Below are 6,658 nucleotides of genomic sequence, written 5' to 3' on the forward strand. Positions count from 1 at the left end.
CAAAAAAAATTTAAGGAAGTGGGGATGTAGCTCAATTGGTAGGAGCATCCCTGAGTTTGGTCCCATCTTGAAAAAAAAAAAAAGACTTAAAAGGGCTGGGAGATAGCTCAGCCCTAAAGTGTATGCTTAGCGTGCATGAGGCCCTGGGTTCAATCCCTAGTACTGCAGAAAATATTTTTCTACTGTTACTGTAATATTATCTACTCATGATTTTATAGGCAAATTAAACAATGTAGCAGAACCTTCATTATGACCATAGTGTATTCCACTGACTTATAAAAAAATTCAAAACTCAAGGTAGCAGAGGTTGTAGAGGTATAGAGATACTTCCAGTATGTTTTATATGGAAATTGTGTTATTAAAGTATTGTTATGTAATCTTTCTGTAAATCTGAAACTATTCTTTTTTGGGGGGGATCTGATATATTTTACTTAATGTTATGGTCTCAAGGTGCATCCAGTTTCCTACAAATGATTCCTCTTTGTCTTTTGTTATGGCCAAGTCATACATATTGTGTCTATATATCACATTTTCTTTATCCATTCATCTGTTGATGGGTACGTGGGCTGCTTCCAAGATTTAACTATTGTGAGTTGTGGTGCTATAAATTAGGGCAGTTGTGGTGAACCTATGGCACTCATGTCACAGCAGGCTGTTTGTATCATTGGAAGCTCTAAAAGGTTCATCATCCCTGAACTAGGGTATGCATGTATCTCTGTAGTGTGATGTCTTTTGACTATTTTGAGAAGATACCCAGGAGACATATAGGTGGGTCAGATGGAATCTCTATTCGTTTTATGAGGAACTTCCATAGTTCTAAGCACTTTACACACATTAATTCTTTTAGTCAACTCAGCAACTCAGTGAAGTAGGGATAATGGCTGGCTCATGGGGCTTCTAGAAAAATCAGCTGAGATATCATGTTTCATCATCCTCATCATACAGCTGAACAAACTGAGGCATCAAGAGGTGAAGTGACTAGCCTACATTCCTTTGGGGAGCAGGGAGGTGGCAGACTATGAGGATTCTATTCTTTTTACTTTTTTGACCTAAAAAAGTAGTGGACACAATTGGTCTTAGATTGGACAAGAGTTAAAAGCCACTTCCCTCTTAAACTCTACCTAAGGGGCACTTGACTGCCAGCTTGGAGAAGGAAAAAAAAATCACTCTCTTGGGATAAGACCTTGGAGCCAAATAGGAAGAAATGCTAGGATGATTTTTCTCTAACAAATGTTAGTGTCTTCCTGTCTCAGGTCCTTCGTATTCCTTAATACAAACAAACATTCAGGTAATATTTATTAATTGCATTTTGCTAATGTTCTTTCTCCTCTTCTTCCTTCTCGACATTTATGAAACTCTTTGGATTTTCTGTATTATTGTTTCCTTTTTTAAAATGTTGACTCATGGATTCTCCAGTTAGTTATTAAAGAAAGGAGACTTTGACTTTGTCACACAAGGTTGAACTAGCAGGTGATAGCCTGGCCTTATATAAATAAAAAAAGGCATTTGGAAATGAAGAGTGAAGCATTGGCTTCCAAGTGTCTCTTGAAATAGTCTGCTGATAGTACTACAGTGTCATAAAATAGATGTGGCTGGTTGCTTTGTCTCATGCTGGGTTGGTGGAAGAGGTCACAGGCACTGGAGTCTCCCTCAGTTTCTCACTGATGCAGATTCCATGACTGATGGTGTGGGAAGTGTCAGCATACCAGACACTTATTTTAACAATCTCCTCTTTATCTTCCAATCTCAGTCTAGACCTACTTTATCTGTTTTAGAAAAGGATGCTGAAGTAATAGTGGACTGGAGACCATTGGATGGTGAATTGGATTCTTCTAGTATCCACTATCCTGGAAAGGACTCCAGTTCTGAAACTATTCTTAAATTTTCTTTTAGCACGTTCTCTCTGAGCCACACCAGTGGTACATCATGACTGTCTCATCAGGCAGTTTGTACTGCTGGTGGTACAAACTGATCTAATCACTTTTATTGGTCTTTTTACTAAAAAAGTTAATAAAAGTCCACCCAATGCGACTGTCATGGAAGTCCCACTAGAGGTTCAAGCCGCCCAGCAGCATGACATACGAGTTACAATCCTGATGTGAACCTGTTAAACACACACACACACACACACACACACACACAAGAAAAGATTTTTAACAGTATTAGTCATTAGGGAAATGTAAATCAAAAGCACAATGCACTATGCTGACATACCCACTAGGATAGGATTTTTTAGATGGAAAATAACAAATGTTGGTAAGGCTGTGAAGAAGCTGAAATACCTACTTTGCAGGTGGGACCATAAAATGCTATAGTCGCTGTAAAAAGCAGTTGGAACTTCCTCCAAAAGGTAAACGTAATTGCTACGTGATCCACCAACTGCAAAAGAATTTACACAGTTGTGGAAGCAAAGACTCGTACATGAATGTTCATAGCAGCACTATTCACAATTGTCAAAAGGTGGAAACAACCCAAGTATCTTTAAATTGGTAAATGAAGTTCTGTATATCCATCCAAAGGAATATTATTTAACCATACAAAAGAATGAAGTACTGATGCATGCTAAAGCATGATGAATCTTGAAAGCATGTTAAGTGAGAGAAGACAAATACAAAGGACCACATATTGTATGATTCTATGTATATGAAATGTCTGGAATAAGCAAATCCAGAGAAGAAAGAAGTAGATTAATGGTTGTCAAACTTGGAGGAAGGAGGGGATTAAGGGATGTGCTCAATGCTTATGGAGTTTCTTTTGGGAGATGATGAAAAGGTTGCAGGTAGTGATGGCGGAATGTATGAAATGTCTTGGAACTGCATACTTTACATTAAAGCCTAGGGGTATAGCTTGGTGGTAAAGCATTTACCTGGCATGTGTGAGGCCCTAAGTTTGATCCCCATTACTACAAAAAAAATTTTTAATGGTGAACTTCATTTTATGTAAATTTTACCTAAATGTAAAAGTGACACTCTTCAAACTGTTTAAAAATTATAGCAAAACAATATAGAATGTGCTGGTATATATGATATAACATGCAAAGGAAAAAATATTAAACATTACAGGACTCTTGATTTAACTGCTAACTGGCAGCTCAAAGCCAAAGCCCTGAGCTGTGACAGAACGGCTAACCCATCCTTAGACCCGTGCCATAACCTGGCTGAGTATCACTGTCCTCAACCATAATATAGGCATGATTGTTGTTAGTTATTGTGAAATACTTTCACCTAGGTTGTCACTTAGCCTAACAATTATGACAGCGATGGTTAATATATGTTCATTCTCTTGTTTCTTCATATGTGAATTGAGGGCTGCTAATCTCCATAGTGATCATTACATTAAAAGATAAGTGACCCAGGGTTGGAAAGATAATTATATTTTGAATGGCTCTTATCTCCATATGAGGCTTCTGAAATCCCAAGACAGATATTTTGTGAACCGGTCTTTAAAGTTTTTTCCAAAGGAGTACAGCAATCTACCTATTATGTGGAAATATGTTGAAATCATTATTACTAGAATTTCTAGGTTGGTCTCAACTTGTTGCCAAATCAGAATAGTCATGGACTCTACAAGTGATAGGAAAGGCTTCATTAAGAAAAAAAAAAAAAAGATGTGGTCGGGGATTTAGCTCGGTGGCACCTGCTTCACAAGCTCAAGGTCCTGAGTTAGATTCCTGGTATGGGGCGGAGGGTAGCTGTTTCTCCTTCCCTTCCCCTTGAGGATAACTAAGCTGTCACTATGAATATCAAGACACTGTTTCTTTCTGTGTTTGCATATGGCATCCTCCCAGATAATTTGTGGAGGAAATCCTGCCAAAACTCCAGAAGAAACAATGTAGTTGCTTTAGGATCATTAGTAAGCAAATGATCAAAACATTTAAAGAAGCAGAGAAAATTCATCTCCCAGGCACAGACCTCTCTGCTTTGTAAAATACAATTCTTCCCCCACACAACTCCACCATCATAAGTAAGAGAATGACATTTCTAAAGCCCTGCCTTCTGACCTCTGCTTCTTTTCCTCTGTGCTTCTCCTGGGAGTTGAGGAACGCTGGAAAATAGCTGCAGCATTTGGCTTCCAGTTGGTCAACCTGGTGCTAATTTCTTTATGGGACATTAAAAATTTCTCTTCTTGGCAAGAGACTGCAAAACTATAAAAGCTGCCAGCTGAGTGTAAATATGTTGGGGGTGGGGGTCAGTGGGAGGGATGGATGTCTGGGGAATGAGGAGTTTAACAGAGTCCGTGTTCCTACTCACACTTCCTAGTCTAACCACCAACTGTAAAAGTGTTTGGTTGATATTTTAGATGAATACAATCAAAAGAGTTGAAACTCTTCTTCTTGGTTCATGTACCTCATTTGAGTCCTCCAGTTAGGCTAAGAACTCTGTTTTTTTTTTTTAGTGGGATTCATACATCCTCATTTGGGCAATTTCCTTCCAAAATATTTATTTGATGCCTAAAATGCACCTGATCACTTGGTATGCATTATGTACCGATTCATCTTTTCATTCAACAAATGTCTTTTTGTGCACCTAAGACATGTCAAGCACCATTTGAGCTATTAGGGTAAAAGGTGTCAACTTAACAGGAAAGGGTCTGTTCTCATCCAGCTTACATTTTCATGGAGCATTACACAAAGGAAAAAATTTGTCTTCAAAGGTAGGGATATAGAGAGGAGAAAGAGAATTGTGATGTACAGGGTGAGAACTGTTATTATCTATCAGGTGGTAAGGAAATGCCTCATGGCTAAATTTGTATTTGACCGAAACCTGCACTAAGTGGGAGAGTCGAGTAGTTACCTTGGAGACAGGGTCCTTGGCAGGGAGCTTCGAGAACAGAGGCCCAGAGCTGGGTGTATATGGTGTGGCACGGGGACTGAAGGTGAAGGCAATGTGCAAATGCTTTACCCATCCAGGGCAAGAGTCTGGCTGGTGAAACAGATGGAAATCCAGCATCTTCCTTCCTACTAGATGTCTGATTCCAAAGGGACTACATGTCAAGAGGGAAACACAGGTAAGGCTGATGGAGCCTACAAAGACATCTGATTGAATTTAAGGGAAAAGTTTTCCTGGGACATATAGTTTAAAGTAAAACTCAAAAAAGAGGCAGAGGCTAATCTGGTGCAGAGGAATGTGACTGGGGAAGTATTAGGAGAGGGTTTCCTTTATAAATGAGATACTATGTGTTCAAGAGGGAAAAGGAAAGAGGGCTAGTTCCAAGGAATATAAGACCAGGAAGGTGGCTTACAGAGAAAGGACTGAAGACACCCTTGATGAGCTGGAAGATAGGAACAAGGGACAATCACACAGCGCTTTGGTATTTACTTAATTTAAATAAATATGCTTAGACTTCCCTCCCTGCTGAACCAAGCTCCAGGGGGATGGGAGGGCTGGAAATCTATCTTGTTCACTACTGTGTCTCCAGCACCTACCCCAAAAGTGGGACGTTTTGAATAGCATGTTCGTCTGGATTCTGAGGTTAGAAAAGGCCCCCAGTCTTGACAGTATTAAAAGTTGCAATTTCTGTTTGAAAGTTACAGATGAAAGCTGTGACCCAGAAGAACTCCTCCCATGGAAGAGCAGCACATGTACCTTCATGACACTGGGATGAGACTGTGCTCATCTTGACTTGGTGACAGTACACTTCTGGATGGTGCTCATTTACCCTCTTAATAATTTGCATGAGAAACTAACATGGTCAGATTAGGGCTCTTATTTTGAGCCCCATGTGAGTGTTAATCTAAGACACCTGTTGTCCATCCAGTACCCTGACTACCAAAGCTTCTTCACTGGGAGAAAAAAAATGTATCAACTTTTTTTTTTTAAGTGTGGAGATTTAGCCATACCTTCAGTTTTTGTAAGCCCCAAAATCAAAATTTTGGAGACAGTTCTGTATATTTGCCTTTGTGGGTTTTTTGTTTTGTTTTTGGAATGGAATCTGGCTATGTTACCCAGACTGGTCCCCAACTCCTAAGCTCATGATCCTCCTGTCTCAGATTGCTGAGTAGCTGGGTTACAGACTGCACCACTGTGCCCAGCTCTGTACTTGCCTTTTGGGACTCAAGTAGTAGATTTGATGTTGTGACCTCAGCCTCCACTTCCCTATTTCCTCCATCCCAACAGTTCTTGTATTCCATTAGATGAGACCTATGTTCTGGGGAAATAGATTCTCCACTGGACAGAAGCAGGAGCAGGAAATCTAGGTGAAACAAATATACCCATCACCTGGCCACAATCCCTGATTCAAGCGTTGAGCATGTGACCTGTGGGTTCGCAGGAAAAACTGTTATGTGCAGACTACTGTAACAGAGTCACCCTTCATTCTGATTTTGGACAGTGTGGTGATGGTGCAGATATAAGGTCTAGAGCAGGGGTGGCCATCAGTGTCACCAACAGACTGGGCTTGGCCTGGGGCCATCACTAATTCAAGAGGCCATACATGAGCAGACTGAAGGGAGACAGTGGTGGGCCCGGAATCACGTCACACCCAAAGCATACCTACTTCTAGACTCTTTCACTATTTCCATGCTTTCCATTTACTGCTTGGAGGGAGACGCTTGTAACTGGTGGCCATATTGTCCTAGGTGGCAAAAATAAAAGAAGTTCAGAAACAATTTTGTGTGCTCTAAAAATAAAGTAGCATGGGGCCAGGATTTAACTCAGTG

The sequence above is a fragment of the Heterocephalus glaber genome, unplaced genomic scaffold (genome assembly GCF_053883595.1).
Source record: "Heterocephalus glaber isolate CG9 unplaced genomic scaffold, H.glaber_assembly_v1.0 deba00001293, whole genome shotgun sequence".
Lineage (NCBI taxonomy): Eukaryota > Metazoa > Chordata > Mammalia > Rodentia > Bathyergidae > Heterocephalus > Heterocephalus glaber.